The 25,197-nt window shown below is 38.9% G+C and overlaps 1 long non-coding RNA gene across 2 annotated transcripts in view; it reads right to left on the bottom strand.

Annotated features, from left to right (window-relative positions):
• LOC125753051 (uncharacterized) overlaps positions 1-25,197 on the bottom strand; it is a 46,225-nt gene that overhangs the window by 19,228 nt on the left and 1,800 nt on the right. Inside the window, exons 1-3 of one of the 2 annotated variants that reach the window (XR_007403939.1) lie at positions 23,150-23,467; positions 14,682-14,841; positions 12,938-13,001 (exon numbers count right to left, since the gene is read on the bottom strand). This is a non-coding gene — a long non-coding RNA (uncharacterized LOC125753051). Of the gene's footprint in view, positions 1-12,937; positions 13,002-14,681; positions 14,842-23,149; positions 23,468-25,197 lie in introns of those variants that run through there. The other variant, XR_007403940.1, reaches the window with a different exon arrangement.

Raw genomic sequence — 25,197 nt, forward strand, 5'->3', positions numbered from 1 at the left:
TAGGTAAAAAATATATATTGTTCCTGTGTTGTGGTAAAGAAACTGATGCTCAGAGAAGTCAGATACCTGTTTTAGTTAGAATAGATCAGGCTTATGCTGCAGTAACAAGTACTTCCAAAAGAAACAAAGTCACACAGTCTGGGCTACCTCTTCATGGCAGCCATTCTCTTTGCAATGGCTCGGCAATATGGATTGTTTTCATTTTGTAGCTCTGGCACCTCAAACTTCGGCTACCTTATAAGTTGGTAAAGAAAGAAGTAGAGAGTTACATAGGAGTGTTTCATTCACTTCACAGAAGTGACACACATAATCTCTCTATATAATTCATTGGTCAGAACTAGTCACCCAATCCTATTCAAAGGCATGGTTGCTGGGAACTGCAGCTTTCCATGTTCCCAAGAAAGAGGAATTTGATATGGAATTTTTCTCTAAAGTAGTGCCTAAGATCAAAAAGCAAATAAAGTGAAAGAGCTAAGATCTGGCCCTAATCTGACAGCAACCCAGTACTCTTTCCATGACTCTGTCAAAGCTGGAAAATAAAGATTATGGTTGGTTTGAGGTTTTTTCTCTTTTTTTTTTCTGTTTCTGTTTCTGTTCCTAGGACCTAGCATATACCTTACGTATGGAAAATACTCAAAATAGTGCCTACAATAGAAGGAGAGAAGGCAGAGAGGGAGGAAGGGAGGAAATACAGAAAATCCTGATTGTTTCTTAATTTCAGGATTGATTGATTCTTTGATGTATGCTAAAGGACAGATGTCATAGAGCGACTACTTTCCAACTGTACAATGTCTTTTCACAGAGCTGAAATGAAAAAGTGAATATGTAGAGACCAGTTTAGCCACCTTCAAGATTTTATCCCATACACACTGTAAATATCCCCATCAGTGAAAGAAAGAGAGACAGAGAGAGAGAGGAGATTAAGAAAAGAAAGAAAAGATTAAGAAAAAAAGATGAGATGACTCTCCTAGGGAGGAAACAGAGGCAAAAGAAATTCATTTGGTGGGCAGCCCTGGTGGCTCAGCAGTTTAGCACCGCCTTCAGCCTGGGCTGTGATCCTGGAGATCTGGGATCAAGTCCCACGTCGGGCTTCCTGCATGGAGCCTGCTTCTCCCTCTGCCTGTGTCTCTGTCTCTGTCTCTCATAAATAAATAAATAATATCTTTTTAAAAATTAAAAAATAAAACCATAAAAAAAATTCACTCGGAATGTAAATAGGTGTATATAATATACCTTGAGTTCTTTGCCAGAGAGGTGACATGTAAAGTAAATACTACAGCAAAATTATGTAATAAGAAGCATACTGCATTTCTTTGGTGCTATACAATTTACAGTAGACTCAAAGGATGGTGCTTTTACACAGCCCTTACAGGAAAAGCAAGACAGGGGCAAGCAGAAATAAATTAAGTATCTGCCATTGATTGTCACAGATAGCACCAGCTTATTGAGCTAATACTTTATTAGTGTGCTAAAGCTTGGATGATGATGGTCTTTTTATTGTTTTTGTGGTAACTCTTTATTTTAAGTATCTTATCATTATGAATTCATTTAGTATTGATTACAATAGCACTGATCATAAAGAATTAATTTGGCCTTACCATGAATATCATATGCACTTATATAAGAGTTTGGCTGTAATTCAAAATTAATTAATATGGTACAATGTTATTGCTTTTGCAATTTTGCAGTCCTTTTAAAGGCATCTAAGGTATTTTTTTCTGCAGGTAGAACCTAGCAGAAGATCTACCTAAGGCATTTTTCGTCGAAGGACAACCTCACTTAACGACAAATGGAAGACCTACCTTAAAAAAAAAAAAAAAAAAAAAAAAAAAGTTCTTTATGTCTTAAAATATTTGCGATTTCAGCCCCAGAATTCAGGGCTACCAAAAGACTAATGCTTTGAGCTGTAGAAAAACGATCATGTCTGCTGGGTGTTCCCACTTGGTTGGCATGGCTAGGATGAGCAACATAGCTGAGGGTTTATCTCTCCTCAGTATCTTGTCTCTCACCAAAGATGACGTATCCTTGTCAGAGTGAAGGGCCCCCAGCAAAGGAACTCCATTTACTCAAACTGATATTGAGTTACCAGAAGGTACAATTTAGGACATACTTCTAGCTAGTTGAGGTTATTGAATGGAGGTATTAGTGGGAATCTGGTGAGATTCAGAATCTAAATCAAATGGCACGCGTCTGGAATGCCTGTCTGTGGCCTTCAGTTATAATCCACTCCACTGTTGCTGCTGCTGTTCTGAATGCAATTACGGGAGCACGTGTAGACCTACTGGGACATCATGCTACAGATGGCCGGCCTTACACATATCTGGACTAGGGTGTCATTCAAGGACTGCTACTAAAAGACACCAATGTCTTAAAATAATCTCTTCCCTCCACCCCCTCAGTGTTGAGAAAGTCTTTGAGGCTTCTCATCATCCCTATGTAAAATGTAAATGTCACCTAGATCCAATAGAATAATCCACTTACCCACCAGGAATTTATCATTAGGCAATCCAACGTACACAATCACTTTGACTGAATAAAATACTGAAATTGTAATAGGGAGGTGGGAACTTAGAAACGATCTGGAAGACTGGACACTGCCCAAAAGACAGCCCTTGTGGGATGCCTCTGTAGCACACCCTAGAATCCCAGGGACCAGAGAAGATCCTGAAAAGAGGCAAAGAAGCACAGAGAACTAAAACAAGATCTTGAAGACATAATTTTGGTCAAGGACGGTGCAAGAGCAGCCAATTAGCAGGCCAGAGAAGAACTAAGGTGGCTTAGCCCAGGTGGAGTCAGCAGAGAGCAGCTGGGTGCTAGGAAACTCAAAGAGCCCTGGCAACAGCTCAGGACTCCCCGTTCTCAGTGGATATGCTAATGAAAAATGAAATTAGAATACAAAGTAGAAAGTGAGCTGCAAAATTGATTCGGAGGGGGGTATAGGCCTGTGCCCCTAATGACTTAGTGCCTTGTCAGAGCCCAGCGCCAGAGCAGCAGATACGGGCAAGGCAGGACAACCCCAAATGCAGAGTAGAGGTGCTTGAGGCACCCCCCAAAAAGAGGGAACCTGTTACCAAGCAAGCTAAAGATGCCAAATATCAAGGCACCAGTCCCAGCGTGATCAGGGACTTCTGGGATATTACCATGAAAGGTTTGTTAGGATTCCTAAGCCTGCTTTCCTGAAAGCATCTCTAGCAATACTAAAACTTGGCTTTTCAAATATATAGCACTTGCAACTTTCAAAGGGACCCTTCGAGGAAATCCAGCCCCATCGTCAAAGCCAGTTTCCCCGACAGCTCCTCCAGGCTGCCAGCCCTCGCTGTAGGCGCTCTCCCATCTTCAAACTTCCACTGTGCTTTCTCTTGGGGAAACCATATAAATAGAAAGAAGCCACACCTTTCGTTGGCCCAACGCTTTCTTCCAGTGGTGCAGAAATGTAATTATTCCCCTTGTCTTAGGTAGTAAATACCAGAAGTTTTTTAGTTGGTATAAACAAAGATTGCCCTACTCCTTCTGTCTGATACCAAAAAAGGTATATAAGGGTCTATTCTTATCTTCCTAATTACTGATATTTTCTTCGTGTCAGTTAATAACACACTGCAAATCAGCTAACACAGCTGCTGAACAGAAGCTTCTGAAGTCCAGAATTCGCCTGTCCCATCAGATTAGTTAAAGGTTTCAGGAAAAGTGAAGACTAAAGAGAAACCGAAGTAATTTGGTTCTTAATACCTCAAATTAGCATGTCTTTTGATTATAGGTGCGTCAGGGTGTCTTCAGCTGCCCCCCTTCCTGCTAAACACAAAGTTCAGCATCTCAGAGTGACTATGGGAGCGTCTGCAGTCACCCTTAAAAATTAGCAGAGGATGTCAAGGGAGGTAAGAGGGGATTCTTTATTTGTGCTATGGGAAGCAATAATGGAGATTTACAGTTCTTCAATATAGCATAGGATTTCCCAGAATGCTGACTAACGGAACCACTCGGAGGTTTATTGATGCAGCGCTGTATTGAAAACACCAGTTTATTAATAAATAGCTTCATGAGCGTCTAAGAGGCAAAAGGAGATAGCAAATGATACCATGGCACGAAAAGCAGGAGGACCGTGTGAAAAAAGCGTGTGGCTCGAGAAATGTGACCAGGAGATTAACTGCAGGGATCAACTTAGAAACTTAAGCATTCAGGGAAAACATTCAAGTGGAGTCTATGCTAACAGAGCCCTTTCCTTCTGTTTGCAGGTTTTACTAGCCACAAATGTCTCTTAGCATTTCCCTCCCCGAGGAAGACAATATCAGACTGCCGGCATTCATTTCTTAAAATTATACTGGCAAAAAGATAAACAAAGCTCAAGATATAGAAATATATTTTACACTGGAAAAAAAAAGAAAAAAGAAAAAACACACGCTGAAACCAAATCCTCATATTTCTTGGCTCACAGTAGCAGGCTGACTAGTTACCCAAAATGAGCTTACTACAAAATCACTCTGTTCTCACCACAGGCACAATTTACCAACTGGGTGCAACAGACACCGGGCTGGCTCCTGAACTTCTCTCCTCCAATTAAGCTGCACAACCTGTTACCATTTTGCCAATGGACTGTATTTACTTAGGTTCTGCTCAACTTGCCAAGTGCTCGCTCGGTGGAATTCCCAGCAAAGAGAAAGGAACAATTGGGGGAAATTTCTGTTAACATCCTTTCTTTTAACTTTCCGTAGCAGAGGGGGATGCAGCAACGTGGAGCAGATGTGCAGAGACCAAATGCTCTCTTCCTCATGATTACGGTTGGTTATACCTGTGGCTAGGCGAGCTAATTCTGCTGCAAGTGGGCAAGAGAGGGTAGTACTAACGTACAATGTGTGGTCCTGGAGGCTTTGTTCCCACGTAATAGGGTGCTTCGTTTCACAAGACCTGGCATGGGGAGAAGAAAGCTGAGGTGAAACAAGCCCATGCTGTTGGAATAATGGGCTATCTCCGTGCGGCTCACAGAGTGCCCGAGTTCTCAGCCATGTTGACATAAATATCATGGAATTTATTATTTGGACTTGGCAAATAATGATTCTTTCTACTTAATGTGCTCAGCGACTCTGCACCCGATTGTTTTCTGCCATTTGAGAAACGCCCGAGGATGTCATTAAAACTACGTGTATCAATAGTAAACCCTTACAAGTAGTTGACTAAATGAGCTGTTATTATCTTTGTCTCTGACAATAGTGTACCTTTTTTACTTCATTTATCAGTAACTAGGTGTAGTCGATTGCACTCTGGTATTGATCCCAATATCTATACCCGTCACAGACTACCTTTCTTCAAGGTCATCGGAAGGTCGGGTTATGATCAATATGAATTGACTGTCTGCAAATAAATTTATGTAGCTGACATTATGGCAAGTAATACCTTTTTTCAAATTAAGGTGGACTACTCTGTGAGGCCTATGTGTCTGAAACATTAGCGGCAGCATCATCATCCAACTCTGCATAATGAACTAGCCTGGCCATAATTTACAAGTCCTCTTTGAAGAACTTAAAGCTGCATGGGCTCCCCAGTAACCATTTCTAAATAACACCTGCAGAGTTTCAAGCTTCGAGTCTAGCGGGGATGCTGATTATGTTTTCCAAGGGATGGTATTTTCCTAGGGAGCCCCTACGTGCATTTGGATTTTCCAATTTTCAAGTCTCATTTCTGTCATTGCTATTTCAAAGTTCGGTGGAATATTTAGTCATCCTGAGCAGAGGACCACATCTGATAAAACCAACTTTCTTGAGTAGAAACAGCACCATCAAAATGTAGGGTGGATTCCGATGCCGTCTTCCTACCGTGGGCCCCTCAGACTGCGGGGAGACGCGCTTGTGATCAGCCTGTTAGCCACTGGATGTCACTGACGCTTACATAAATGGAGCTTAAGGGGCATTTATCTGACTGTAAAAATCATGACTTCAGTAGAAAGCAGTTTAGCTAGAAACATTTCACTCAGGCAATTTCTAATTTCAGAAAAATAGGCTCATAAAGCTCACAAAGGCGATACCCAACTTCAAGCGTGATTAGTTTCAGTTGTTTGTTTCAGCTTTAACTGGGATATGAATAAACAGCAAGTTTTGGGGGTGCATTCCATTTTGACAGCAGTTGCCATTCTGCTTTTAAAGGGACACTACCCAATCAGGTTTGTGACATCCTGAAAGGCTTATCAGCAAGTCCAAATCATAAGACAGTAACTTAGGAAATCCTTTTAATTCTGTGATTATTGCTTTTTTGTTTAACACAGTGCTCTACATTTAACCGTTTTCACGAGAATATATTCTTATAAAAATCAAACGTTGTTTGAAGCCCTTAAAATGTACTTCTTTTGGTATAAATGATTTGGATTCAGATTTTAAACAAGAAATTGGGCTTTGTAAAGCGTAATTAATGATGACAAGTGTCAGAAAAACATCATCGAATGCATTATAAAATGGCTTCCACCATAAAATCCATCCTCAAATCAGATTATGGCAAAGGAATAGAATTTTCCTTGACTATTTCATGAATTCTCTTTCCAGGACATATCAGGGAAACCAATCAGATCTATCAGTAGATGGTCTACAGTGTAAATATGAAAAGATGCAGTAGATTGGAAAGTTCTAACGAAATAAGGATTTATCTTTTGTCTTGAATATAGACACAAAGCAAATGTAGTATGTGAGTGGCTTGGAGAAAAGGCACTATATAAGAGCAAAGAATTATGACAAATGACATCGCAACAGACATGCTGCCATCCCAGAGCTTGAGCCATTTGAGAAGCTATTTTGAATTAATAACGCATGCCATCGTGATTACATTTGCTTAGCAGAAACATTTTAAGAAATAACAGCCTGCAAGAGGAAACTGAAACAATAGTTCTCTATCTTTATATAACATATAATTGCCATCTCTCTTCAGAGAAAAAAGGTTCAAAGTCCATAGGAACTAGAGTCTAGGTTTTTATTTTTAAGTGACTATATATCTGTGCTGACATCAAAATAAATGTAATATCCACCGCCCCCCTCAAAAAATTATATTACTAGAAATATAAATCCATGGGGACCAGATCACCCACTGGTAGCTCACATTGTTAGGGCTGAAGTGAGGTGAGAGGGGGTGGCAAAGCAACTGAAATTGAACAAACTTTTTGCATAAGGAACCAGAGAAGGCTAAAGTGACAATGCATGCACACTTTCACCCCATTGTCATCTCTCTCCACCAAAAACCCTCTTGAAAACACACGAAAATACACACATGTGTGTTATCTGTTGCCAAGTTGGTTGAAAAGCAAAACTCTTAATCCAAATAACGGAGGCCAAGCAAATATGCCCTCAACTGCTCATAGTTCAGGTAGGAGGGAACACCTGGAATCACATCTTTAGGCAATTTGGTGCTTGGCAAAAGGCAGAAAGACAACACTGTAAGGAGTTCCCTCAGTCTCACTTAAACTATGTTTCCACCTTAAATTAAAGCAGCAGCAGCAGTAGGTAAGGTGGTCAATGCAATTAAATTCAAAAACCTGAATGTATTGAACTTTCTGCAATTATACATGGGTCATCTCTGGACAATATGTTGGCCATCTGGTAGCATCTGTGCTGTTCCCTCTAATAGAGTTCCTGCTGTGGCTCGAGGCCATGGCAGGCAGTGCTAAGCAGGTCACATGTTGTGTCTTTCAGCCATATTTAGGTCACAATTTGGGATGGGAGGAGGCAGGAATTATCTTTTTGCACAAAGGCAATAAAAATGAATACTCCCTTTTAGGTATCTTGTGTTTTGTAAAACAGGGAGACACACAGTTTTGTTCCATGCTTCGTCCTAAGGTGTGCAAAAGATAAGACAAAATTTCAGATGCTGAAGGCTAAACATTTGTCTGTATGCTTCCTTCCCCCCCCACACACACACACAAAAAATAAATTAAAACTGGGTCTTTGTAAATGATGGCATATCTGGTTTTGTTCGTTTTGGTTTGGTTTGGTTGTTTTACTAAGGGAAGGGATAGAAGAGGGAATTCAAAATCTATTAATTAGTATTTAGATAATGGATGGAATGCAGAATATTCTAGAACGCTAGTACATCCTAGAAAACTTTTTTTTTTTTTTTTGTGGGAGGGGTGATAAAGAACAGATACGTACCTGTCTTTCAAATAGGAGGAGTTGCAAATTGTACACACTCATATTTTACCTTCCTCCAGACAGTTATTGAGAGCTCACGTCCTGTTAGTGGACTCACAAAGTGTTAAAACTGACATAGACAGTGGATCAAAATCTCAGCAACACCGAGAAACACAGTGTTTTTTTCCAAAGTAAGATCATTCCAGACATGTGAATATGAAATAACAAGTCCTATTAAATCTCACTTTTGACATCGGTATTAAGTTTGCACCTGGCATATTTAGCATTTGCCGCCCCCCCCCCAAAACATGCACATTTTGAAAGTATGAACCTTATGCGTATTATCCAAGTTCACTTGATATAGATTTTAAAATGCAATATGGACAAGAGTCAAGTCCGACATAAGCAATTCCAGTTTGACATCAATTAGTGAGTAGCTTTTACTCTTATAGACATATTTATAATGGAAAGGAGTGCATTTAGACTTTAAGGTCCTGCCAACTAATCAATTTGATGAACTAATTGATAATAAATGTTAATTGACAACTAACAGCAGTCAATTAATTGCATTTCAAATGCAGCTCCAGGAAGCTGAGTTGAACATTATTCTACCTCAAGCTACTCAAATAATAGCTCAGCAATGACTTTGCAACAGGCCATAAAGGTCAAAATGGGTGAGCCTTTTCCTTATTAGGGGGTTGGGGATCCCAGAGCACAGGTTTCCAAAAACAGGAGCCACTCATACCCAAAGCTCCTCTCACTGCCCCTGCACTGATTCTCTTTTTATGAAGCAGATCACCGGCCTCGTGAGTCTCCTCTGGCATTCCCTTTGGGGTGCGATCTGGAAAGCCAGGACTCCAATCCAAAGAAGCCATTGGTCCTGCCAATTAGATAATCTGTCCCTTTGACAGAGCCACTTAACTAAAAGCTAAACGTACATCTGAGGACGGTTCTGTTTAGCGATGTGTCTTCGTAGTGGGAAAGATATGCCCCATTTCCTAACTTCCTACAATTAAAGTGAGTTAAAGAACAAGCGAGATGGACAACTGGTGAATATGGTACAATTCAGTCCCTAAGAAGGCCGACTGTTAGGTTTCAAGGCTTCTTCATTTTAGTCCACTGATGCATACAAAAAGCCCTACAACCTCATCTGAAAGCTACGCCCGGTATCCTCAAAAGGGAACTCATTTGTATGTGTAATAAAGGTCTCACCGGCCTTTTGGACTCCAGAGCTTGGCACTTCCTCTTCATTTCGCCTACAAAGTTCTTTCCTCTCTGATCTCATGAATCCTGTCTTTACTTCATTCAGACTTCTGCGCACATATCACCACCTCAGAGAAGTCCACCCTGGCCCTTCTACCTCAAACCTACACTCATTCCTTTGTTCACATTCTAGTCTCCAATATTGCTCTACTTCTCTTCACAGCTCATTTCTCTAACTGGCATTACATAGTCTTTGTGTTTATCTATCCCTGATCTCCCTCACTTAAATGTGAACTCCGTTGGGGAGGGACTTGGAACTATTCATTGTACATTCCCGGTGCCTAAATATTGCTTACAGTGGGTCCTCAGTAATATTTATTGAGTAGATGCCACCATTCAGGAAATCAAGCCTCCAAGTGAACTGTTATGGTTGAATCACTTCTGGTTCAAAGCAAACATCTGAATATGGTGGAATGGAAAGAAAACTGGAATGGGAGAAGGGATAGCCCAACTCCATCCTTGTCTACATGAGCCATATCACTTTGGAAAAATGACTCCACCTTACTTGGACTCAGTTTCCTCATTATAAAATGAGGGGCCTTGACAAGATGATTTTTTTTTTTTAATTCCTTCTCACTCTAAGTTTTCTCTGACTTTGTTATTTAATTTGTCCTATTTGGAAGAAAACAATTCTCCATTGTTCTTTCCTGGCTACATTCTCTTTTGGGAAAAAAAAATACAATAGAATCATGTGTGTTTTATAAAAGTTGTTACCTCAGAAGGCTTTATGGAGTTAGAAAATGTCACTATAAAGTTAAATAAATGGCAGCTGAGGGAGAAATGAGTAAGGAATACAGGGAGGGGCTAGAAATTTTAAATGAAATTTCAAGTGAGACGTGAGATTTGAAGAGACAGTTGGAGCAGAGAGAGCCCTCTGACAGAGAAGAGGAGAACTTGGGGTCAAAGTACTGTAAGGGGAAAATACAAAGGTAAAATGGGCAAAAAAACGATTGGGAACTGTTTAAAATTTTGGACTTCAAGCAATCCAATGTAATGGAGTGGTTTAATTTTAAGGAAAGAAAAACAACCATAATTCAGAAAGAGATGGCGAAACAGTCCCCGAAGGGGGTGTGGGGGTAAGGTCCGGTGGTGATGTGAGTGGTGTGAATGATAACCCCACACATTCAGACACTTCAGATGCATCTGAGAATAAATAAATGTAGCTGGAATCAAAGCTTCTGGCTATAATGACATGGATTTTTACATTCTTGTTCCTCTTTCTTGAATCAGATCCAAGCCAAACTCCCTAAACCCCTGATATGCTGACCAGAAAAACTCACATTTTCCCTCAGAAATGTTAATCAAAGGGTTTAAACTTACCTCCTTTCAAAGCCAGTTGGTTGGGATCTTCCCAGTTTTATCAGTTATCCCCCTACCTGCCTGGATCTGTGTTTTTGTTTTTGAGGGGGAACAAAAAATATGAGAGAAGCTGGTATAGTGACCTAAAGTCACTCTTTCATCTTCCTTTTGTTGAAATGATACGCAGATACCCTGGGGTAAGGTGGGAAATCCTATTCCAACGGGATGGAGTCATAAACTCTTATGGAATGTCATTGTCACGGGCGAATTCAGATATTATTTCAATAAACTCCTTTGAGCAACATAATCTATGAGTTTATTAAAAGACCCTCAGGTTTATTTGGTGGACTATAAATAATCTATATGCTCTTTCAAACAAAAAAATTCAAATGGCAGCGCAAAGGCATTAAGCTTTCCCCTCAAGTTACATTAGGAGTGGATCTGTTTGCTGCCAACGCAGCCTCCTGATACGCTAGCAGGGGCTGGATCGGTTCCTAATGTAGCTCTATGAGAACAACAACTGCATCTGGATTTCCCACAGCCTCTGAATGAGTGGTGGGTGAACCAGGGTTCAGAAGCACACAAATAAGCTGAGGCTATTTCTTTCCGCCTCGTCAAAGGGGGCAAGTGAATTTCATTTGCTTCTCCTTTGTGTCCGTCCACAGAACTCTTGGTCACCTTCTGAAATTCCCTTTGCTTCCCAACAACTTGGATTCTCTTCCAGCCAATGCTACGGCCCCCCTGCCCCCTGCACTCTCTCTCTCCCTTGCTGCCCTGTCCCCTCCCTCACTGTCTGGGCTTCCTCACTCACACCTACCTTTCTGTTCTACCAAGTTGAATAATGACAAATAAAACTTGATAATTTCCTTCTCCCCTAGAATGCAATCTTTGAAATCCTCTTGGGGTGCATTTTACGGATTCTAAAACACATAACGTGCTTCTCAATAACCTGAGGTCTCGTTCAAAAGCTGGTCCAGATTCAGAAAAGACACTATCTTGAAAATGTTCTCTGACAGGATGAGTTTTGTGAAAGCAGGAATCTGACTGCTTTGTCTTTGCATTTCCTACCTAACCTAGCCCCTCTGTTTTGTCTTACACAGAATGAAGCAAATGCATGAATAAACTGGCCATTTGGGGATCAGCTGAGGGACATGACAACATATAAATACATTAATAAATAACCCGGAGGTAGCATCTGAATATAAATAAATTAGTAAAAACTATCAAAAAAAATACATTCAAAAGGTAAAGTTAATTATAAGCAGTCAAGAAAACACTTGGGGCTGACAGACTAGAAGCCTTGGGGGAAGAGGGATGACACAGGGCAAAAACGGACCCAAGTCAACTCTGTTGTAAATGGAGATAATGCAGCAGAGAAAGTGATAGTTGGAGCAAATATCCAGAGTATTAAATAAAAGGAGATGGCGAATTCAAATGGAAGGCTGGTATAAAAATATTAACTTTGAAAATAATGTCATTGCATCACAAAAGAAAGACTTAGACCTACTTTTTCCCAAAGCAGTTTGTCCTTTCCTAATTAGGATCCCATGCAGTTACTGCTAATGCATCCTAATTCATCAGTGGTAAGTGGGCCTGATTCTAAAGTAACTCTTCCCAGTGGCATCAGAATAGAATTCTTGGGAGCAGAATAGCATATTCTAAAAAATAAAAAAAAAAAAAGCCGACTAAAAATCTACTTCTGAGAACCAAAAGAGTTAAATGTTGATGAATATGAACTCCCTGGAATTGACAGGTACCTGGACCAGTGTGTGGTGGGTACACACTCAACTAACTGCAGGATCGCTCTGTTGTACTCTGGCTTTTCTACTGCTTATTTCAAGTACAGTTTATGGAACCTCTTGTTCCCATTGTCAACTTATGTTTTCCCCCAGAGTTTAATTTAATTTATTAAATTTATGAATTTTATAAATGCATTAAGTAACAACAGACTAATGCCTGTTGGAAAAAAATCTCAAGTATCAGCCTGTTTCTAAGGAATTAATTAATTACAGGACTGATTTTTGACATTGATCTGTACCCTTCAAAAGATGAGATAGAGGGACATGCAAAAAGAATAATGAGAAAAGGTATTTGCATAGTCTCAAAGTATTATTGCTTACAATGGAAAAACATAGTAAGTTTATGAGGGAGAACTCCAGAAAAACACTACCTTAACCAAGTGATCAAGGTTAATATTACCAGTTATGAGTCATATCCACATCGATACACCTCAGTATGATGACTGAGAATACAATCTCATTTTTGTAGCATATTCTTACCAAAAATGCGTAACTTCAACTTCATCATTGTGAAACATCAGTCAATTCGGAATTGAGAGACATGCTACGAAAAAAAAAAAAACAGCCCATCAAAATGTTCTTTAAAAAAAGTCAACATCATAGAACTCAAGAATAGACTGAGGAATTGTCACAGAGTGGGAAAAAAAATCAATAACCCGACACAATTAAATACAATGTGGGATCCTGGATTGGATCATGGAGAAACAAGTGATACTTAAATATGGACTGTAAGGTTAGCAAAAGGTGTCATACCAATGTGAATTTTCTGGTTTTGATCATTGTACTATGGTCATGGTCATTTTTGCAACTTCTCTTTAATTCAAAATTATTTTAAAATAAAAAGTTTTGATAAAGAGTATAAAGTCGAATGCAGGCAGTCTTTCATAAATGTTTTTAAAGCAGAAATCTTATATAATTAATGATTGGGAAGGTATATGAGAAAAGAGTATGTGTAACCAAGAATTTTAAAGTCTATTGGATTTGTTATTAGGGAAAACTGAGCTTGTGTTATAGAATGGCATTATTAAATATTTATAAATCTCCATCTATACTTGGGAGAAAAAAAATACAGATTTAAATGGAAGCCTTCATGGCAATTTGAAAAGTGAACTTTCTGTCACTAGTTCAGAATTTTATTCCCTGTGCTCAGAGTGGCTTATGTCTACTGAGTAAAAGAAGGTATGAATATTTTCAGAATGACTTCTAAAGTCATTGTCTTAAAAAAAATAAAATAAAAATAAAATAAAGTCTTTGTCTTTTCTATACCTGTGGACTCACTGAGACTTACCCATACACCACTCCAATCTTCAACACTCCCTAGCCCTAAATACATATTTCCTCCACCGATTACAGGTTATGAGCTATCCCCCCAAAACTAACATGCCAGAAAACTGGAAGCCATTTCAGTAATATTACAAATTATCCCCATAACCTCAGTCTATTCATGAGAAAATCATCCAACAAATCCCCATTGAGGGACATTCTACACAATGCCTGACCGATACTCCTTTAAAACTGTCAAGGTCAACAAAAATGAGGAAAATCTGAAAAAGTGTGAGAGCCAAGAGGAAAAATCTGAAAAACTGTAGCAGTCAGGAGGAGTCTGGGAAGACATGACAACTAATACAACGTGGAATCCTGGTTAAGATTCAGAGAAAAATGACAGTAGGAAAAAGCAGAGGAAATCTGAATAAACTATGGACTTTAATTAACAGTAATGTACAGCTGACTCTCAAACGACACAGATTTGAACCAACGTGGGTCCACTTATACACAGATTTTCTTTTCAATAAACACACACAGTATTGCAAGCATATGTTCCTTATGATTTTCTTAATAACATTTTCATTTCTCTAGCTTACTTTATTGTAAGAATATAATATTCTGTTTCATATAACGTACAAAATAAATGTGAGTGACTGTTTAGATTATCAGTAAGGCTCTGGTTAACTGCAGGCTATTAGTAGTTAAGTTTTGGGGGAATCAAAAATTATTATACAGGGCGTTGGCACCCTTGACCCCTGCATCATTCAGGAGTCAACTGTACAAATATCGTTTCACCACCTATAACAAATATACCATCCTGGTGTAAAATGTAGGTAAAACAGGTATGGGATATATGGGAATTTTCTGTATTATCTTTGCAATTTCTTTGTAAATCTCAAACTATCTTTAAAAAAAGTTTAAAGAGGTCAATGTAAATAAAGTACTTTTAATAACTCACTTTTAGGAGTGCCTGGATGGCTCAGTTGATTAAGCATCTGCCTTCACCTCAGGTCATGATCTCAGGGTCCTGGGTTCGAGCCCAAGTTGGGCACCCTGCTCAGTGGGGAGTCTGTTTGTCCCTCTCCCTCTGTCCTTCACCCTGCTTGTGCACTCTCTCTCTAATAAATAAATAAAATCATTAAAATAGTAATAATAATGTCATTTATATAGAAATATTTTAGCATATATAACAAATTTCTCTACTTCTCTAAACAGCTGTTTAAATCATAATTTAATATTTTCTTTAAAACTAGAGTACAGGGACACCTGGGTGGCTCAGTGGTTGAGCGTCTGCCTTCGGCTCAGGGCGTGATCCAGAGGGTCTCAGGATCAAGTCCCACATCGGGCTCCCTGTGGGGAGCCGGCTTCTCCCTCTGCCTGTGTCTCTGTCTCTCTCTGTGTCTCTCATAAATAATAAATAAATAAATAAATAAATAAATAAATAAATAAATAAATAAATATAAAAATAAAAACAAATCAATAACATTGGAGTACATTATGAATATCAGTTTTTATCCCTTACTATACTACAATTCTTATTTTTTCCTGACAGTCTGAAGCCAGTGTGCACTTCTACTGCCTGTTTTAGCAAAGTGCCCCTGTTAATATACATCAAGCATTTAGAAAGGTGCCTGGAACATATAAAGTTTACAGTAACATTAATATTATATGAAGATAATTGTCATTCACCCAATGTAAGCAGATTATAAGCTTTGGATTTTTCTCGTGACAGTGAACTAGTTGTAATCCATCCATATTCGCTCTCCTGGTTGCTGTTGTGACCAAATATCGACATTAGTGAATGGTCAGTCAAGGTAAGAAATTAGGTCTTTGAGCATGGAAGAGTGAAGTCAGATGATCTAAGAGGAAATTACACCCCTGTTTTAGGTCCCACTGGCTCCATCAAATAAGCATGGGGGTCCACCCATATCCCTCTGCCTCACCACCGCATACTCACACCATCCTCTGTATCTCTAGACTCTAGCCTCCATTCCCAGGATCAAAAATAGACCAAAGATACTACGGAAAACGGACACCACGTCGCAAAGTACCAAAGTGAGCTGACAGGTTGCTTGGAAAGGTGACTGTATACTTACTGCCTTTCTAAACTTTCTATCCAACTTCCAAATGTTCATGACCAAAAACCCTTGAGTCAACTGCATGGAGGAGGTCATGGGGGACCAGTGTGGGTCACTCTCAGGCAACGCTGGATTGGAAAAATCCTTGCAGGGCATTTATAACTACTCCCTGCCTGACTCCTATCCTGCCAATCAAAAATGAGGCAGGCATCCCCTTTTGGCAAGTGGCCAGAGGAGGGTGCTCTGTCGTTAGGGGAAGACCCTCCAGGAAGAGAGGGAAACAGACAAATAAGGATCCTCTTTACTTTCCATCTCCCTTCAAACCTGCAAGTGGAGCCGTTGTGGTGTTTCTCCTTTTTTGTCTCATCCTGTCACTCTCTAGTCTTTGAACAATAGAGGCAACAATGGTCTTGTCTAAATGATTTCACAGGCTATTATTCAGACACTCAACTTTTAACATTTCAATTTTGTCATTCTGTTTCCACACAAAAGGTGCACTTCTACAGTATAATGTTCTCAGAATTATGTCAATGAGCAGTAATGGCTTTTAACATTAAGTTGATCATTAACAACTACATTATCTGAGGCATAATCAGTACTTGAGCCTTTTGTGAGATTATGACACTACGGAATTTGAAACTAATAGGAGGATGCACTCATAACAACATATACAAATATTTACATGGTAATAAAAGGTTAGGAAAAGCAAACATCTAAAACAGTATACTGAGTAAAACTATGAACTCACATTTTATTTACCAAAGGTGAGTCTCCAAAGGAGAAAATAGATGAGCAATATCTCTTCAACAACATGTCTTTGTTCATAAAGGTTTCCATATTGTATGCAAACACTCTATAAAGGTGTAATTTCAGTGGAGCTTTATCAGAAGGGCATATTCCAAAATGTTTGTATTTTTAAGGCAGTGAAAAAATAGGGGATTCTATGTTCTAAGTATTATTGTATCTTCTCAAATTTTCAAAATTTTTGGCAAAGAATGCTTATTGACAATCTTGGGGTATTGTTTTTAAAATTGTTTCATTCTCCTTCCCCTACCCCACCCCTTCTCTTACATAAGAAATCACCCAGGGGTGGGACGCCTGGGTGGCTCAGCAGTTGGGCATCTGCCTTCAACTCAGGTCGTGATCCCAGGGTCCAGGATCGAGTTCCGCATCCGGCTTCCTGCGTGGAGCCTGCTTCTCCCTCTGCCTATGTCTCTGCCTCTGTGTGTGTGTGTCTCTCTCATGAATAAATAAATAAATCTTAAAAACAAAAGAAATGTTTAAGAAATCACTCAGGGAAGAATTGTGTGTATTTGCCTACAATCCAATGGTTGCAACCACACGGCATCACAATGGCATTTGAGACACAGGAGAACAACCACAGTGGTGACACCACGTTCTGAAGCCTGGAGACAAGCCCAAGTCTAAATGGACCATGTCTTATGTATGATTTTGGATCTTGATTCGAATTCATTAATTGTAAAGAGGAAATATACTTCATCAAAAAATCAAGCCAGTGCTCATATAATCACAAAAAGTAATGCATACGCTATTTTTATCCTTTGAAAAAGTAATCAAATTTCCAGAAATATTTCCTTTAAGAAATTTCTAAATCCAGAAATAACTTAGTACACAAAGAAGTTTATCATAACATTACTTACAACAGTGATTATCAAACCAACCTAAATATCCAGAAAGAGAGGAATGGTTAAGAAACCATTTTCACACACGATGAAAAATGGCATAGCCGTTTACCCAAATAATAATGATAAGGAAATTATTTATAAAATTAAATGAAAAAAGACAATTACAAAGTTGGGAAGAGGGAAGTGTCAACCACTATGCATAGGAAAAAAAAAAGAGGAAATGGGCTGAAAGAAGAAAATATACCAAACAAATAGTGTGTTTTTCTTGGTAGTAGTTTTTTCCTATTCTTCTTTCTCTTCTGTACTTCTCTGTATTTCCAGATTTTCTCCTAAGAGGATATATTATTTTTTACAACTAAAAAAGGATGCATATTTTACTCTGCTGTTTAGTTGTCCTTATTGGACGATACTGAAGCAAATATACATCCAACAAGAACAATGTGCAACAACCATGGTGTTCATCCTCCCAAACGTTGAAAAGCAGTCGTTTGATCCAAAAATACAGAAACTTTGTGCAGAAGGCATGTGTCATTTGTGTGACTTCATCTTGGCCCCAACTCTTCCCTTCACTGCTTGGCCTCATCCACACTGATAAATCAGTATGCAGAAGGCTTTGCTTCAGCTCACTCTGGGTGGAGGGAGCTCATTTCAGTACACACTTACCTTTTCTGAGCCTGTCTCCCAACGTCAACACAAGAGGTTTTATTTAAGGAATGGAAGTAGCATATTTTGAGGAAGAGTGGACAGCTTTTATTGCCTCCTTCCAGGAACCAGGGAAGCATCTAAAAGAATGCATGTGCTCAGACTGCAGGGAGGGAACCTGATATGACAAGTTGTGGTGCAAGAAGGCAGATGGACAGGAGGGGTTGTTCAGCACACACTCATTGCTCCAGTCAAAGACTTCAACTTGCTGACCTTTGTATATGTCTCATTCCATCTGTCTCCCTTTGCCTGATGTATTTTTTTTAAGATTTTTTTTATTTGTCCATGAGAGACACAAAGAGAGAGAGAGAGAGAGAGAGAGGCAGAGACATAGGCAGAGGGAGAAGCAGGCTCCCCACAGGGAGTCTGATGCGGAACTCGATCCCAGGACCCTGGGATCACGTCCTGAGCTGAAGGGAGATGCTCAACCGCTGAGCCACCCAGGCGTCCCCAGACACTTTACGTATTATTTCTCCCTCCTGGAATACTCTCTTATCCTAGCATTCTTACTCAAGCCCTGCCTCTATTTTTCTTTTAAACATAGCCCATTTAAAAATAATACATATGAGAAAGATAGATGGATATCTCACTTATAGTCCTGCTTTTGCTCCCAGAGGACTCTTCCAAAATGTTCCAACTGAAAACCCCACTTCAACTCTGTAATTTTTCTTACTATTTTTCATTTCTCAATTATATATTGGAAAAATACTGATATACAGAAGTACTATGCCAAAATTATATTAATAAAATATGGGTGAGGTTCATTCTCTTGGATATATTCTTTAAAGCTTCAAAGATATAGGAAAATGTTGTGAACTATAAAACACAGGGATAATGATTTTAGTTATGACTACTTCTGAAGTTCTGAGAGTTTCTTATATGGATGCATATTTAGCTCTGTTGCTCTTTTCTGATTTTCAATCAGTATTTCTTCAAAATACTTAGAAAAATAAAGCTTACATTTATCTTTGATATAAGGAAAGAATAAATGTACTGAGAAGATGTAAGAACAAATCAACCCAGAATCCATGGGTAGCCAGCCTAGCAGAACACAAGTCACTAAGCAGCAACCAGCAGCTTCTTTGAAGAACAAATCAGTTTTTCTGCTGATCAGTTTAATCACTTTCTGTGATAGAAGGAAAAGACACATGCACAAACAGGACATCTTTGATATCATTTTATCATCTTCAGGAAGCTTTTAGTCTCTGACTTCTACAGTACTGGTCAGAGTTGTCAGCAGTCCTGAAACACTTACCAGAAAGTGACCATCTACATCCCCCCTGAGTGGCCCATATTTGCATGAAGCCCACATTTCTCCTGCACACAGAATCCCACTTCCTGTCACTCAGTATGTTTGTCCTCTCTCCATTCCAAGAAGCTCAGCCATGGGAAGGCTGTTCAGTGAATGCACTACCATGACCTTCTTTCTTTCATGATACCATTAAACTATGAGTCAGGTACTATGAGATTCACTAGCGGAAAAATCATAGACAGTGCCCTCAGGTTATTTCCAAAAATTATCTCTGTGTTATTTATCTGTCGCTGCATAACAAATTGCTGCAAAACTTAATAGCTTCAAACAATGAAAACTATTTATCACAAAACAAAGATTTTGTGGGTCAGGACTCAGTAACCTCTCAGATGGACCATTCAAGCCTGAGACTTCTCCCGAAGTCATAGTCAAAATAATGACTTGAGCTGCAGTCACCTGAAGGTTTGACTGAGGCTGAGTGCTCCATTTTCCAGCTGGCTCATTCCCATGGCCAATGAGTTGATAAGAGGTTTCAATTTCTCTCCATTGTGGCCTTTCCAGAAGGCTGCTCAATAAGAGGATTGAGCTCTCCTCAAAGCGATACAAAAGAACAAGATAGGAACCAAGACCTTTATGACCAAAACTGGGAAGACCATTATTTCCACTGTATCCTACTGGTTACAGAGGAGTGACTCTATCCAATATGGACAAGGACTCTGCAAGGGCATGACAACAAAAGGCAAAGATCACTGAGAGTCATCTCGCCATTGCTTGTGAAACCCTCCATCAAGATGTGGAGTTGTTCTTTGACCAATTTGAATCTTTGACGTGACCTATGAATGTTTTGAACAAATGAATGCAGTGGAAATGATGCAATGCCAGTTCCAAGTCAAAAGTCCTTTAAAAAGACTGGCAGTTTTGTTTTCTTGCCTTTTGGAGCCCTGAGCCATTAAATAAAAAGTTCAGGTTACACTGCTAAAAGGATGGCAACATGAAGATATATTGACATATCAGGCATATGTGTAAAAAAGGCCATTTTGGTTGATTTTTCAGATGACTAAAATCACATGAGAAACTCTAATTAAGAATCACCAGCTATGGGCAGCCCAAGTGGCTCAGCAGTTTAGCACCGCCTTCAGCCCAGGGCCTGATCCTGGAGTCCCAGGATCAAGTCCCACATCAGGCTCCCTGCATGGAGCCTGCTTCTCCCTCTGCCTATGTCTCTGCCTCTCTCTCTGTCTCTCTCTGTGTCTCCCATGAATAAATAAATAAAATCTTAAAAAAAAAAAAAACAAAAAGAATCACCAGCTAAGCACCACTAACTCATAGAACTATGACACCTTATATAGTAAATTGGTGTCTTTAACCCCTAAATTTTGATATGCTTTGTTATATAATGACAGGAAATCAGACAACAGTTATACAAGTTTTTGTTATTCATTTTTTGTATTTTCTGCACAACCTTTACATCACAACACAAATTCCGCAATAGCAGGAAACATACCTAGATTACTACAATGGTCACCTAACTGTTTTTTTACCTTATTCTTGCCCCTAACTTTCCACTCCCCAAATAGCAGAGTGACCATCATTATAACATGTATTAAAGTCTTTTCTGATCCCCAGACTAGGCTATGTTTGTATTATATATTATCATTGCTGTCTATATATCTATTTCATAATATTCATTGGACTGTGTTTTTAATTACAATTTGCATAATCACTTTTTAATGTTGGCATCCCTCACTACATCCTAATCTCTGATAGACAAGGCACATAAATCTCTTATTCATTGGTCTAGCCCCACTTTTAAGCACAGTGCCAAAACATAGTAGGTGTTCAACAAATATGTGTTAAATGAATCATTTTCAAAGTATCTGTGCACTTTACTTGCTTTTGTAATAGAAATTTATTTTTTAATGCTTTTAGTTTGCTTCTTTGGGTTATGTCCAGTGGCAAAGAAAAAAACAAAGCTGATTAATGTTATAGATAATTTTTCACAGGTTTCTAGAAATAGGCCATGAAAATAACCACCTGAAATGTGATATCTACTGATCTCTATTTTTTTTTAAGATTTTATTTATTTATTCATGAAAGACAGAGAGAGAGAGAGGCAGAGACATAGGCAGAAGGAGAAGCAGGCTCCATGCAGGAAGCCCGATGTGGGACTCAATCCTAGAACTCCTGGATCACGCCCTGAGCCAAAGGCAGATGCTCAACTGCTGAGCCATCAGGTGTCCCTACTCATCTCTTTAAATCATTGGGTTGACTTTGTATTCCCTTTAAGCAGAGATATAGCCAGTCTTTATTGTGACCAAGTCTTCGGATTCTACGCAGTTCATCAATGTAAAATAAAAAATAGTTTGCCCACTCTCTTCTTCCAGTTCTTATTTGACTTTCTAGATTTACTATAATATTGCATTTTTCTTTAAATACTGATTTTCTACTTTCTGTGTTGCATATTTATATTTACTAACTCATTTAGACTAGGAAGAAAAGATTCTCCAACTCTTTCCTTCAGTGACCTTGGAAAGAATAAAGCCTTGGCTAATAAAATTATACCAATCCTAGAAAATCAAAATCACTACCCAAAACTCTTCAACACTAATAAAAAATGGAGCCAGACAGACTGCTTGGTAAAGCATATGCTAATAAAGCACAGAAGTGGTTAAACACAAGGACGTTTCCCTCTATAGGAGACCAAAGGCCCAAATAGTCAATAACAAAAATTTTAGCCATATGTGCACTTATGTAGAACAGATTATTAATGGTTATCCTCCATAAATATAAGAAATGAATTACAATAAATCTGAATAATTTTAAATTATTTTTCTGAAATCACAGCCATTAGACAGTGATGATCATTCAGTGGAAATATTCATCAAGATACATGTATGACAGAAATACCAAGTTCATTCTGCAGTGTCAAGGGGAGGCAAATTCTACAAATGCTTATATTCAAAAAGATTTTCAGAGTCATTACATTTTTTTGGACAACACTTTTAGCCTTCTTTTTTTTTTTTTTTTTCTTACATATGCTTCTAAATCTGTGTTTGGAATCCAAATTTTAAATTTAATTACAAGCAGAAGAAAATGCCTACTTAACATCCAATTTAGGCCTAAATTACCCTTAAATTTATAGAGATTCATGGAAGTTTAAGGTTGGAAGTTTTTTAAAGTTTATCTAACCCAAAGTTTAATGTGCATCAAACAGCTTCTCCAAAGGCAGACCACTGGGTACTACCCTCAAAGTTTCTGAATTTCCGGGTCTGAGGTAAAGCCTGAGAATTTGCTTCCTCAAGGAGTTCTCAGGTCATGCTAATATGACTGGCTCAGGGACCATGCTTTGAGGATCACTGAGCTCACCCACCTTTAAAACCTATAAATAAAGAAATAAAGGCCTAGAACACTTGAAGGAGTGGTTGCAGGATTCTGCTATAATCAGTGGCAGAAATGGCATGAAAGGGCAGAAGGAGGATGCAGCGTTTCTACTTCCAGGTAGAGTTGCCTTGGATTCGACTTTCCCAGCGTGAGGTGTACTCAACACCATTTGAGGTGTTGATGAATAAGCCAAAGAAAAAATAAGTCACAGCAGAGGAAGAGTGAGGGCAACCTAAACATCCTCTCTCCCAGATGACCAAATTAAAGACATGCAGGACCGCCCCCAGAACGGGATGATTCAGGTATTTCTTTGCGGCCACTACTCTGCTTTTGAAGTTCATTTCCCTCTAAACATCTAAGGACTTACTTTGCATTCTTACATCGCAACGTCTTTGTTGATAACTTTTCAGTAATTCCATTACGGCAAATCACAGGGCTGTCAAATCTTCAAGGATCAGAAGATCACGAGTTGACAAGTAGCAGATGCACAGAAGAAGTTTTAAATAACGTGCATTCATTCCCCATGTGGAGCCAAGTAGAATACCTATTACTCCATGATAGTAAAAACCAGCCGGGAAGTAACAAAGAATGGAGTTGTGCCACGATATTTACTCTTTCTCCCACTTTTATTCAGTGAAGAATCAAAGAATTCAGAAGAAAGAAAACTCGTAGATTTTCAAACAAGCTGTTTCTGTTTAAGGACAGAAGTTTCTGTTAAAATTTAGTATAATTGTGATGTCACTGAGCACAGAGAAAGCTGCAGGCAAACAGAACATTCTCATTGTAATACCACTACTGTAGGCATATTTGAAACACTATAGCTTCTTTAGACTATAATTATAACTGTTTGTTGCTTCTGTGGTTTCAAAGATAATAGAAGTTGTTCACAAAATTTACACAACACTGATGTGTTGCATATAAAATGTAGACAGTCACGTGTAAAATATCCCATTATATATTTTCTCATAGAGAGAAACAGCTGAGAAACCTACAGACCATCAAATTATGACTCCAGTGTTTCATTACAAGCAATTAGACTCCGGAACCCAAAGGTACAACCAAAATGCGTGGTGTAATTTGGTTAATACCATTAAAGAGCTGGGCCACAGGTGTTTGAATCTGTAGAAAAGAAAAATCCTAGTCGGTATAGGATCTTATTACTCTATTGGTTAACTACTTCTATAGGCAGAGCATCAAAGGTGGAACTAGGGTGAAAATATATGTTAAGTATTTCATGTTAAGAAGTTCAAAATTATACCCATTCTTTCCACTGAATGTCTACTCTGTCTTAGACACACTCCTCGCCCTCAATGGAATCAAACTCCAGCCGAGATGTGGGTGTAAATTCAATCCTTTGTCAAACATTGACCAGTGCTGTAAAGATCTCAATACAACCTGTTAGTAATATTATAGAACAGAGTTGCTTCAGTGTTCCAAGGATAGGGAAATTAGGAAATGAGCACCAATACATGACACGGATCTGAGTCTAGAATAATTAAAAAGTAGTTTCTAATGAGAAAAGAAAGTCACCTGGTGGAAGTTAAAGCTATGAAAGACAGGTTACCCCTCGGAAGACTGTGCTAAGGAATTTGGACAGTTTCCAGATAGTAGGGGCCATGGAGGGTGTTTGAGATCTATGAAGCAGAGCAATTTCTTAGAAAACTCTTTTGGGAAACATAGCTTAAAAAGTGGCAAAACATGAAAGACACCTTTTTGTAATGCCTGAATGAGCTTTTGTAGCAATAAAGGACAACCCAGGAACCAATCGCAAAACAATCCAAGAGGTCAAAGAGAATTGTGGGGTTTGGGTTGGGTTTTTTTTTTTTTTACATGTTTTAAAATTTAAATTCAATTTGCCAACATATAGTATAACACCCAGTGCTCAGCCCATCAAGGGCCCTCCTCATTGTCCATACCTCAGTTACCCCATACCCCCACCACCTCCCCTTCTGCAACCCTTTGCTTGTTTCCCAGAGTTAGGAGTCTCTCGTGGTTTGTCTCCCTCTCTAATTTTTCCCACTCAGATTTGGATGAACTTTTAGCCTGAGGTATCTGCTGGTGACCTAGAACCTAAATTTCAATGAGTCATGCTTTAAAAACATCACGCAAACCTGACGCCAAGGCATGAACACAACAAAACGAATAGGAGGAAACAAACAAACAAAAAATAACAGCAGAAACAACTAAATGAAAGTTAAAGATATAATATGGAGGAGCATCAATAGAATGGGAGGTTAGTTCTATATTTGGGACTAATAAGGAACAAATCTCTCACAAAAGCAATCAAGAAAGTGAAAGAGAGAAGAACGCAATATATACAACATGAGGAATGAAAGGGAGACTTCATTAGTGATGCAGCACATACTAAAAAGATTGGAAACTATCATATCAACTTTACCGCAGTAAATTTGAATG

This window comes from Canis lupus, chromosome 19 (genome assembly GCF_003254725.2).
Source record: "Canis lupus dingo isolate Sandy chromosome 19, ASM325472v2, whole genome shotgun sequence".
Lineage (NCBI taxonomy): Eukaryota > Metazoa > Chordata > Mammalia > Carnivora > Canidae > Canis > Canis lupus.